Source organism: Macaca fascicularis, chromosome 15, assembly GCF_037993035.2.
Source record: "Macaca fascicularis isolate 582-1 chromosome 15, T2T-MFA8v1.1".
Lineage (NCBI taxonomy): Eukaryota > Metazoa > Chordata > Mammalia > Primates > Cercopithecidae > Macaca > Macaca fascicularis.
Window position 1 is genome coordinate 108,166,962 of NC_088389.1, and position 12,047 is coordinate 108,179,008.

At 42.4% G+C, this 12,047-nt stretch overlaps 1 protein-coding gene and 1 long non-coding RNA gene across 2 annotated transcripts in view; one reads left to right on the forward strand and one right to left on the reverse strand.

Annotated features, from left to right (window-relative positions):
• GNA14 (G protein subunit alpha 14) overlaps window positions 1–12,047 on the reverse strand; it is a 216,167-nt gene that overhangs the window by 78,268 nt on the left and 125,852 nt on the right. The window lies entirely within an intron of this gene.
• The window catches only part of LOC135967585 (uncharacterized), a 72,557-nt gene that overhangs the window by 53,792 nt on the left and 6,718 nt on the right, over window positions 1–12,047 (forward strand). The window contains exons 3-4 of the long non-coding RNA XR_010581745.1: window positions 9,449–9,550; window positions 9,989–10,066. This is a non-coding gene — a long non-coding RNA (uncharacterized lncRNA). The remainder of the gene's footprint in view (window positions 1–9,448; window positions 9,551–9,988; window positions 10,067–12,047) is intronic.

Below are 12,047 nucleotides of genomic sequence, written 5' to 3' on the forward strand. Positions count from 1 at the left end.
TGGCACAAATCTTATTGGAATTCATTTAAAAAAAAAAAACAAAAAAAACCAGCTGTCTTTCCCTCTATTTTCACTGAGTCTAACCTCGTGTGCTATTTCTCAAGTAAACACACAAAGCATTACTCCAATAATCGGAAAAACAGATGTTTGTTTTTAGTGGCTCCTCTTTTCCTCATTTCTACCTCTTGTTCAGCTCACTCTTTTTTTCGAGATGTAGTCTTGCTCTGTTACCCAAGTGAAAGAGTCCAGTGGAGGGCAGTGGTACAATCTTGGCTCACCACAGTCTCCACCTCCTAAGCGATTCTCTTGCCTCAGCCTCCGGAGTAGCTGGGATTACAGGCGCTCACAACCACGCCCACCATCTCGCCCAGCTAAATTTTTATGTTTTCAGTAGACAAAATGTTATCATATTGGTCAGGCTGGTCTCAAACTCCTGACCTCAGGTGATCCACCCGCCTCGGCCTCCCAAAGTGCTGGGATGACAGGCGTGAGCCACCACGCCAGCCTCAGCTCACTCTTATTAATGGGTTTAGTCATGTGAAAGTTTTCAATGTTGAAGAAACTCTCTACTATTCTGCCTGCTTCCCTGCTCTCTCTCATTCTCTATCCTCCCCTTTGTATTTCTTGTTTTAATTCTCTACTGTAGTCACTACTTCTACTATTGCTTTAATCCCACCCTTTCTACCCACTAAGAAAGAAAATACATCTAGAAAATGCATTTAGACCTACTAAGCATCAGAAGATGTAAATTTTGTTCCTTTCATTTTAAAAAATGATTTGTGGCATTGGTGTGATACATCACACGAGTTATTTAGTGAAGGACAGAACAAATGAGTAAATATGTTGAGATGCTTGAGAACCAGAGCTGTCACGATGGAAGGAGAGAGAGAAATACAGACTGTGATGAGGTGGGGTGGAGAAAGGTGGTGTTGGATTAAAACTGGAGACGACTGATGAAAATGTCTGCATGCATTTGTATGCATGCATGTTTGTGTACATGTCTTGCTGGAAATCTTATTTCTGAACAACCACATGGGGCTAGTCACTACCGCAGCACGTGTGTATATGTGTGTGTGAGTGTATGTTTATGTTTCCCTAGCTCTGTTCACTGAAAGGGTGAGACGCATATAACCACCAAATATGTGGCAATGAGCTCCCCAAGCAACTCGATCTTGTTTCTGACTACAGTTCCCCTGGAGAAGGAACCAGGCCTCCTTGGAGAAATGGCTGTGTCCAAGACTGGGTCAGGGGAAATAAAAGTTGACCTTAAACATCTTGCACCAGAAAACAAGAATATACTGGGAGGATAAGGAGAGCTACAGATGTAGCTTTAAGGGGCTCCTATTGGCCAATTTCCAGCATCAAAAAGTATAATTTCCGGTAACATATTAAAATGAAAAGGAAGAATTGAGAACCTAGTGAGGGTATTTTTGTGGTAAAATATACCTAACATAAAGCTTAACACCATCCCTCTCCAGAACTTTTTCATCATTGCAAACTGAAACTCTGTACTCATTTGGCAAGAACTCCCTATTGGCCCCTCCTCACGCTCAGCCCCTGGCAACCACAATTCTACTTTCTGTCTCTATGAACTTAACTACTCTAGGTACCTCATGTAAGGGAAATCATATAATATTTGTCTTTTTCTGTCTGGCTTACATCACTGAGCATATTTTCAAGGTTCACTCGTGCTGTGGCATGTGTCAGAATTTCATTTCTTTTTGAGGCCGAATCATATTCCATTGCAAGTACATACCACATTTTGTTTACCCATTCATCCACTGACAGACATGTGGGTTGTTTACACCACTTGGCTATTGTGAATAATGCTGCTATGAACATGGGAATGCAAAAAGCTCTTTGAGACCCTGCTTCCAAATTATTTTGGGTTTACACCCAGAAGTGGTAATTCTATGTTTAATTTTTTGAGACCCAGTGAGTTTTTTAAAAAGAGGGAGAAGGAACACGTTCTCTCCAGAAAATTACTAGATAAATGCTAAAAATCTGATCATTTTAAAAACTATTATATTGTACCCATTTATTTAATAGATCTTACTGGCAAGGATTACCAGTGGATGCTAATGGGTGGAGAACGGGATGTACACAGAGTGGTGAATGCCACCCTTCATATTACTTATTAATCATAAGACAAAGATTCTTGTACAGGTTGGTGACAAAGTAATGACAAAAACCACAATTACTTTGGTTTACTTTCCTCCACCTATCCCAGGACTCTTAATCACCAATGTAATTCAATGGCAAGATCTGGTGGAAACCACGTTATCCAAGTGACCAAAACTTAGCATCAGCAACAGTGGGACAAACTGGCAAAAAGTGCCTCTTAAAGTGTCTGGTGGGAAGGACACATCACCACATAGTAGTCTTTGTTTTTTAATAACAGTTTTCTTGTGATAGAATTCACTTTCCATATTTACAATTTAAAGTGTACAATTCAATGATTTTTAGTATATTCACAGGGCTGTGCAACCACCAAAATAATTTTTAGAGCATTTTCAATCATCCTCAGAAGAAACCATATATCCACTAGCAGTCAACCCTCATTTCCTTCCAACTCCCCCAGCTCTAGACACTCACGAATCTTCTTTTTGTCTATATTGATTTGCCTATTCTGGAAATTTCAGATCAATAGCACTATACAATATCTGGTCTTATGTGACTAGCTTCTTTCATTTAACATAGGTTTTCAAGGTTCATGCATGTTCTAGCTTGTGTCAGCGTCTTTTATTTTCGAATAATGTTCCAGTACATGGACATTGCACACTTTATTATTTTTGAGACAGTCTCACTGTGTCACACAGGCTGCAGTGCAGTGGTGCAATCTTGGCTCACTGCAACCTCCGCCTCCTGGGTTCAAGCGATTCTCCCACCTTAGCGACCCGAGTAGCTGGGATTATAGGCACCCGCCACCATGCCCGGCTAATTTTTGTATTTTTTTAGTAGAGATGAGTTGCAATGAGGACTCTATTTCAATATTACGGAAGAAGCGTTAAACAGATGAGTCAGATGAGTCTGAACATCATGGGAATACCCTGTAGTCCTTCCTGCCAAAGCACGTTGCCCTCAGATGGGTTCTGCGGCTGTTAGGTTTTGTTCCCAGTCAATGGCCTCTGGCTGTCTCACCAAGGAGCAAGCCTCCACCCCTGACCCAACATGCCCCTGGGAGAAGTGATGGAATGTTCCCTTTGGCCCTTTTTATATCAGGCCCCTAGGATATAATTAGGAGGCAGCTCCCAGAGCAGATGTGTAGGGAGTTAGGCTGGAAAGTTTCCATGCAGAGAAAGGGGAGAGGAGGGAAGAGGCCGATTGCCTGGAGACATTTATGAGTCTAAGATGATTTGATAAGTGAGAGATGCTCTCAGAACTAGCTGGGTGAGGGAGGCACCAGTTTCTCTCCATATTAGAGTTGCCCAGTTAGAGTTGGATTTCAAGCTCCTGGATTATAGGACACCATGCATTTTCTCATTGCAAAAAAAAAAAAAAAAAAGTTATTTTTTTAAATACAGAGGGGAGTAGAGGTTAAGAGAACCTTCCCAAAGTGACCATCATCTTATGAAATCCCAGAATATCCTCATTTTATTATTCTCCAATTCTAAGACAGCTTCTCCATCCGCCCTCTAGTTCAGAAACTAAAGATCACCTGGTCAAGTTCCTCTGGGTCACACAGCTAATTAGCCACAAAGGTACAATTTCAATTCCCACTTTGCTCCCTGGGACAGACCTTGCTGTTAGACTCCAAGAGTGTCCGTCAAAGGGTTCTTAAAGCTGCACAGAAAACAGGACAGCTCTGCTCCCTATGGGCCCCATTCTTCAGCTTCCTGCAATTTCAAGGCTCTGGGGATGAGGCCTATTCCTCACTGAGTTGGAGAATGGGAAGCGTAACACACGTGTGTGTCCTGCAGAGATGGGAGAGACAATGTACGCATCCCCCTTCTTCCTCTTGTGTTTTTCCTATCTGAATGAAACCAAACTCATGAGCAAATCTGGGAGTCTGAACAGCTTGCAGGTGAAAAGAGTTGAAATCTGTAACATAATCCAGGCAGAATCCCAAGTGGGCACAGACCACACGCCCTCAGAGTCCTCATTCATCAGAGGCCTGTCTTCTGGGCCTGCTCCCTCCTCCTCCACGTCTATCCCCATCTCCATGTCTGCCTCTGTCAACAAAACAGCCTATTCCTGTGGCCTCAGTGAGCTGCTGATGTGACTGATGCAATTCACATGGAGCCCTGGAGAAGCAATCAAAATGAACTTGGAACTTGTGTTTTAAGGGTCTGGTCAACCAGAAGGCCTCTAATTTGGCACAGAATGTTACAGATACTCCCCAAAGGCACAAGGTAGACCCTTGACAACTGTTTGATGAATGAATAACCTCATGCCTGTGCTGGCGTGGGCTCCATATTGGCTGCCTCCTGGCCCTACCCTGGAGCCTCCCTCAAGGTTTCTCTCCAAGAAGGAAATGGCTCAAGGTGACAGAGCCCCCACTGTCTGCTGGGACCCCACTGTCCCTCTCACTTTGCCCAGTGTTTCTTTCCAACCACACAAATCCAGACCCAGAAGCACAGGCATGTACACAAAAATATTTCCAGAACACAAACATAGCATTTTTTAAACAAAAATCTGTAATAACATAAATTATACACTCCACAGCCCCAGGATAACTTCATGTGGATTTGAAGTCAGTGTTAAAGGGACTAGAGGAGTTTTAGTCACTCTTCTCAGAGTTACTACTCATATGTTAATTTTAAACTGCTAATATTTATTTTTAATTAAAATGTAGCATTTGGGTTTTTTAATGTTTATTTTTTAATAAAGAGAAGTAAAAAGGAGAAAACTAAGATGACTTATCTCTGCAGAGATAATCTTATTCTGTAGAGATAATCTCTATCCACATTTTTAAAAGTAAATTGAATATAACAGAAAAATTAACAGGGAAATTATCTTTTCCCACTCCATTCAAACGTAATCATTTTTACAGTTTCTTATTTCTTGAAAAAGTAACATATCTGTAACTATTTATGTATTCTTTATCAAAGGTATCTCATACACACAAAGGGATATTCATAAACACACAAACTTCTTTCTATACCTCACTTCTCTCATGCCTGTTATATATTGATAATCTTTTTATATCAATAAACATAGCTTTACCTCATTGTTTTTAAAAATTTAAGCATTTGAACAAATCTCTGCTAAAAGGCATCCCATTTAGACCACTCTCAGAATATACTATCCAGGTTTTATTTGATTTTTACTGGCACTGGTTTGAAGGTCACTGTCATGCTTTGATTGTTTCAATTAGCAAAATAAATGTGAAATAATCTCTGGCTTACTTCTCTTCAAGGAAAATAAAAAAAATATTTTCTATGCAACTATTTCAAATCCAGTCAACAGAAGGTTCTTCAATCCTCAAACTTCATCCAGTGAAAGCACCAATCCTGATATATCTCTGGTTTCTTTGATGGCATGACCCCTTGTGTAAATATTGATAGAGATTATACTGACAGTTGTGTAGGCCAGCTAGATCCTAGCCAGGGAGAAAGGAATTTATGAAAGGCCAGGAGTAGAGAATTCAAGACAGAGAATCCCCCAATCTCCTCATTTAGTACTTTCATAATCGGATCATTAAATGATACCCTAACACTCTACAAGGCCTTGAATCACCCATCAAGAGGCATACAGAATAATAATTAGTAGCTCTGCCTGGGACATCAGGCCTCCTGGGCTCAGTTTCCCACTCTGACATGTGCTACTTGCATGATCTTGGGAAAGTTATTTACCTCCACAAACCTTAGTGCCTGTATCTCTAAAGTCGGGGCAAGTAATAGTACCTACATTAAAGATAAAATGATATATTTCCAATAAAGACTGGCATAGAGTGCCTGGCATGGATTCACACTCATTTTAGTGCCCAGGAGTATACACAGTCCCTGCCCTTAGGGAGCTCACGAAGTACTGGAAGAGACAACTGTGATGGGTCTATGACACAGCGGACACACTCAATAATTCCGTGAGGAGGCACAGCAGTTGCATGACAGTCCTGGCCTCTGCCCCTTCCTCTCTTTCATACCACTCTTCCATGTCATTAGAGGACTGCCCTGCTGGGTGAGGCCTGAGTCTTCCCGAACACATGGCGGCCTTATAGCTAAGTCTACCACATTCTGGGTTCAGGACTGGAAAGTCCTCAATCCAGTTATGAGCCATGCTCTCTATACTTTAGCATTAACCACAATACATTTTGGTCACCTTATGCTTTGCTTTTTGGTCTTATCCTCAATTTCTTTAAAACTTGGTTGATGAAAAGGGTATTATCTATTGAATATCTCTCCTAGTTCATAAGCAAACCATTGTTCCCTTCAGCGCTGTTTTTTTTTTTTTTTTTTTTGGCTCTCAGGGATTCTAAAACAGCTGTCTGGTGACTCTGCTTGAGAAGTCATCGTCAAACTTAACTTTCCCTGGAAGGGTACATTTGCAGCTCGACAAACACATCCCAAGGGCTAAGCATGGCCAATCCCAAGCTTCCCAAACTAGATTTAGGGCCCCATGCAAGGCTTTTTGGTTATCTTGCAACTCAGAAGCAGTATTTCTAATGGCCAAATATTTCTTTGGAAAAAGACAAATATGGCCATGTGGACCCCTGTTGCTTTTTGCCCAATACCACAGACCCAAAGTCAAGGAGGCAAAAATCTATCCCATGGGAGAACAGCTGAGCATGTCCTCTGAGGTTGCGGATACTATGGATACATTTGAGTTGATAATATTGTCTTCACACAGGGTTTTAATGTCATTGACTTCACGTTTATTTAGCCCAAAGGGATGCAGAGGTGAACCCGACATGATTCCACTTGGTCTGAAGTGGAAGAGATGCATAAATTAAGAATTATAATGTAATATGAAGGATGCTGGGCATTACAGGTACACTGGAAAGAGTATCTAACCCAAGGGAGGGTGGGCGGAAAAAGGTGTCAAAGAAAGTCTTCTGTGATTATCAGATATCTTATTTAAGACCAATACATGAAGTTAGCTATTTATGAGTGCAAAGGAAATCAGTTTCAGGTCGTTCCGGGAGATGGAGAACATGAGATGACAGTGAGGCCTGGGAGAAGCAGGAAACCACAATCCAATAGGGAGAGGAAATGAGGCTAGACACTGCGAAAGGTTCAAGAAAAGCCAGAATGTGGCCTTAAGGTCACCGGCATGGGCTCATAAAAAAATCATACTCCTTTGCCCCAGGAATGGGTTCTTCAGTAGGTAGGCTTTTGGCAAACTGGCCTGCACCCATGTCAGGCACTGTGCTACAAAGGTGGGGAAAAGTAGGCATAGACCTTGGCCTTCATGCATTTTCCATTCTAGTGGAGGACAAGAAAGACTTGGGCGGGCAAAGAGAAAAACGAAGTAGAGAGAGGAGCATGTGGAAAAGTCCTGGGCTTGAAGGAGCATTGTGAATACAGGGACCAAAAGAAAGGAGGTCACTGTGGTTGAAGCTGAATGAGCATATGGCAGAGCCAGGTAGATGCTGCTGCCCAAAACCACAATGCTTGCAAAAATAATAAAAGAGAGCCTGTTGATCTGCTATTGGGTTCCTCGCCCTTAAAATGCCAAAACTATGATGTAATAAGTTGAGATTTCTAATGGTGTTCATCTGGAATTCAAAAGGTATTTGTTTGTTTGTTTATACATTGCCTTTGTCTGAGAGCTGGAGGAAATGGACATGAATAAAGCATTGCTCTTGAGGAATTCAAGAGTGAGCTGGTGCCAGTTTCCGTGGTTCACGTCAGTAATCCCAATACTTTGAAAGGCCAAGGTAGGAGGATCACTTGTGTCTAGGAGTTCAAGACCAGCCTGGGAAACATAGTGAGACCCCATCTTTGCAAAAAAAATAAAAAATTAGCCAGGCATGGTTGTTTGCACCTGCAGTCCCAGTTAGGAGGCTGAAGTGGGAGGACGGCTTAAGCCTGGGAGGTTGAGGCTGCAGTGAGCCATGATCATGCCACGGCACTCAACCTGGGCAATACAGCAAGACCTTGTACCAAAAAAAAAAAAAAAAAAAAAAAGCTAGAAGACACAGACATGTAACAGAGTTTCACACTATGGGGAGAGATGGGCACTGACAGGGGCAGGTGGTACATGACCTGCAAGCAGAGAGAGTCACTGAAGACTTAGAGGTCTCCAGGAAACCTTTACTCAAGGATCTCCTCTTCAAGGCAATGGACCATTAAATCCTTGAAGCTCTGTAATACCAGACTAGTTGCCCATTTTATCTCGTCTTGGGCCCAATCTTTAGAAAGCACTCTTAGCTTGCGCTATTCATTACATTCGTATAACATATATTTGTCAAACGTCTGCTATTGCTATGGGTTAGGTCTCCTTGTCTAAGTTTCCTAGGTGAAAATTATTATTTAGCATTATCAGCCATTCACCATTCACATCCACCTTTAGTGGCAGAGATACCACCCACTAGGAGGCAGGGAAGCAAAACTGTCATAGATGGGTGTTCATAATCCAAGTAACACAGGTCAGCCGGGTACGGTGAATCACGCCTGTAATCCCAGCACTTTGGGAGGCCAAGGCAGCCGATCACTTGAGGCCAGGAGTTCGAGACCAGCCTGGCCAACATGGTGAAACCTGTCTCTACTAAAAATACAAAAATTAGCCGGGTGTGGTGGTGTGCGCCTGTAGTCCTGGCTACTCCGGAAGCTGAGGTGACAGAATCACTTGAATCTAGGAGGCGGAGGTCGCAGTTAGCTGAGATGGCACCACTGCACTCCAGCCTGGGTGACAAAGTGAGACCCCATTGGGGGTGGGGAATGGTAGGGGGGCAGGGGGAAGTAACACAGGTCTTGACCTGGCATGGGGGTTAGGAAGGACATCAAGTTACACTTTTGTGGACAGTGACAAGAGTAATCTCTGCCCAAATATAGAAAATAAAAACAAACCATTCTCACGACATTAATGACAACCTGTCTCTTAAAGATGGCAAAGTGAGGATCATGGTTGAAAAGAATAGGCTCTTGATTTCCCTTAACACAGAGCCCACTGTTGGGTGGACTCAGACGTGTGAACAGCCAGAGACAGCCAAGTGCCTGGTGCAGTTTGGACCTTTCTCTGCTAGTGAGAAAGTAGAGGAATCACAGAAATGGCACGTTGGTTAGGGAACATTTCCCCCCAATCCTTTAACCCTCTCATCGCCAAATTTAACAGAAATCAAGCAACCTGAAAAATATCATGGGAATTCTTCATCTTCCTGCCCTTCTGACCTGAGCTCTCTGTGAGTACTTTCCTATCCATAGGTGCTTGTTCTTGTGGTGTGGAGCGGGGTAGGAGTGCAGATGTGGATGCCCAGGTCCACAGGCAGGGGCCACTCATTCATTCATTCATTCATTCAAAAATAGGGAGCAAGGGGCCACCCATTAATTCATTATTTCAGAAATAGGTATAAAGAGCCAAAAAAGAGGTATCATCAACAGGAAGACAGTGAGGATGCACCTGTAAGCCACACACATTGGACAACACAGGTTCTTCACTGCAAGTCTGTGTATGTGTACTTCTAGTGCTTATCCTGGTACTTTTTTTTTTGAGACAGGGTATCACTCTGTCACCCAGGCCAGAGTGCAGTGGTGTAATCACGGTTCACTGCAGCCGCGACCTCCCCAGGCTCAGGTGATTCTCCCACCTCAGCCTCTTGAGTAGCTGGGACTACAGATGCATATCACACTCGGATAATTTTTGTATTTTTTGTAGAAACAGGGTATTGCCATGTTGCCCAGGCTGGTCTTGAACTCTTGGGCTCAAGCAATCCACCTGCCTCAGCCTCCCAAAGCATTAGGATTACAAGTGTGAGCCACCATGCCTGGCCATATCCTCGTACTTTTTAAATATGTCTGAAAAGAACTCTTGTATTATATGAAGTAAAACAGCTTGTATTGACATATTATACATAACATTGTACTTAATGCCGTGTCTTATTAACTAGGAAGCCCAATCAAAGAAGCTTTGGTGAAAAAGGTAGCCTGTTCAGGACACAGCAGAATGTGATTTTTTGCTTCTAAAGGTAGGTTACTCACACATTTAAATTTTGTAATGTCACCAGGAGCCAACATAGCCTTCCATGGAGGAAGGGAATAAAAACACGGAGACTTTTGGGGAGCTGCCCAAAACTGTTGAGGATAAAAATGACAGGGCAGGAATTTCACTTCAGGCCGGCTGTTGTCCCCTTCTAGCACACCAAGAGCTAACCTGGCCTTCAGAAGGAAGACTTCCTCATTTGGAGTAATTACTAACATTGTGGAGGGCTCCAGTCATCATGGACTCCAAATAATGACCATCCTGGTGATAAAACCCAAAAGCAAAGGCAAATCTCTACATAACCTACCTGGGAAGACATTCTAGATCAACACAAAGCAGAGATACAGTGGGCGGGATCACACCCACTGGGATACAGCGAGGTGGCTCACACCTGTAATCTCAAAACTTTGGGACGCCAAGGCGGGTGGATCACCTGAGGTCAGAAGTTTGAGAGCAGCCTGGCCAACATGGTGAAACCCTATCTCTACTAAAAATACAAAAATTAGCTGGGTGTGGTGGCGGGTGCCTGTATTCCCAGCATTCGGGAGGCTGAGGTAGTAGAATCACTTGAACCTGGGAGGCGGAGGTTGCAGTGAGCTGAGATTGTGCCACTGCACTCCAGCCTGGGTGACACAGCAAGACTGTCTCAAAAAAAGAAAAAAATAAATAAAACAAAACCAAAGCCAAAAACCTTTTAACAATCTGTTTCTATCGGATTAGTGCATGCATTCTGTTTGAAACACATGTCACTTTCCCTACTACCAGTACAGAGCCTTGGGGAGAACTGGGGGCTACCACTACTCAATCATAATGGTCTCCCACATGCCATCTTTCAACCACTTCTACTGCCTTCAGGATAAAAGGAAGGCAGGTAACTTAGAGGCACTCAAAATACACGTAGAGTTATTCCTGTCATCTTCAACCTTTTTACAATTAACCACAACTTAACTATGCAAATGACTAGAACACTAGTGGTGTTTTCTTAAAAGAAAATTTAGAAATGTCAGTCATCTTCTTATCCTTAATGAATTGTATACCCACACACAGAGGCAAATAACTTCCTAACCAGGTCATATAAATGGCCAAGTTACATAAACCAGCTCATATCTTTACTTCTAATTACAGATAGATAGAAAGTATCATTTAAAAAAAAAAAGTGCCATTATTTTAAAATTTGATTTAGGGAAAATACAAAGTTAAATGTGAAAGGTATTTTACATCAGTTTTAGCTCATCTTAAATTAAACCCGACAGTGTTTTGGTGTCAGAAATCAAGGTTAAGATACAATGTCACAAAGCTCCCTGAAAACACTGTAGCTGCTAAAAAGAAGCATCAGTTAAAAAAGCAAACTGTCTTAGCTTCTAATGAATATGCTTTTTACTCTAAAGGCAGGTTTACTGATAAAACAAAAACAGAGGCCGGGCGAGGTGGCTCACACCTGTAATCTCAAAACTTTGGGAGGCCAAGGGGGTGGATCACCTGAGGTCAGAAGTTTGAAAGCAGCCTGGCCAACATGGTGAAACCTTATCTCTACTAAAAATACAAAAATTAGCTGGGTGTGGTGGCGGGCACCTGTATTCTCAGCTATTCGGGAGGCTGAGGCAGTAAGTAGAATCACTTGAACCTGGGAGGCGGAGGTTGCAGTGAGCTGAGATTGCGCCACTGCACTCCAGCCTGAGTGACACAGCACGACTCTGTCTCAAAAAAAGAAAAAAAAAAATTAAAACAAAACCAAAGCCAAAAACCTTTTAACAATTTGTTTCTATCAGATTAGTTCATGTATTTTGTTTGAAACACATGTCCCCTTCCCTACCACCAACTTTTTTTTAAAAAAGCTTTTAAACAAAGTTAAATAATTCGTGTTCTCACTTATAAGTGGGAGCTAAATAATGTGTATACATGGACACAGAGTATGAAAGAATAGACACTGGAGACTAGGAAGGGTGGGAGGTGGTGAGGGAGGAGAA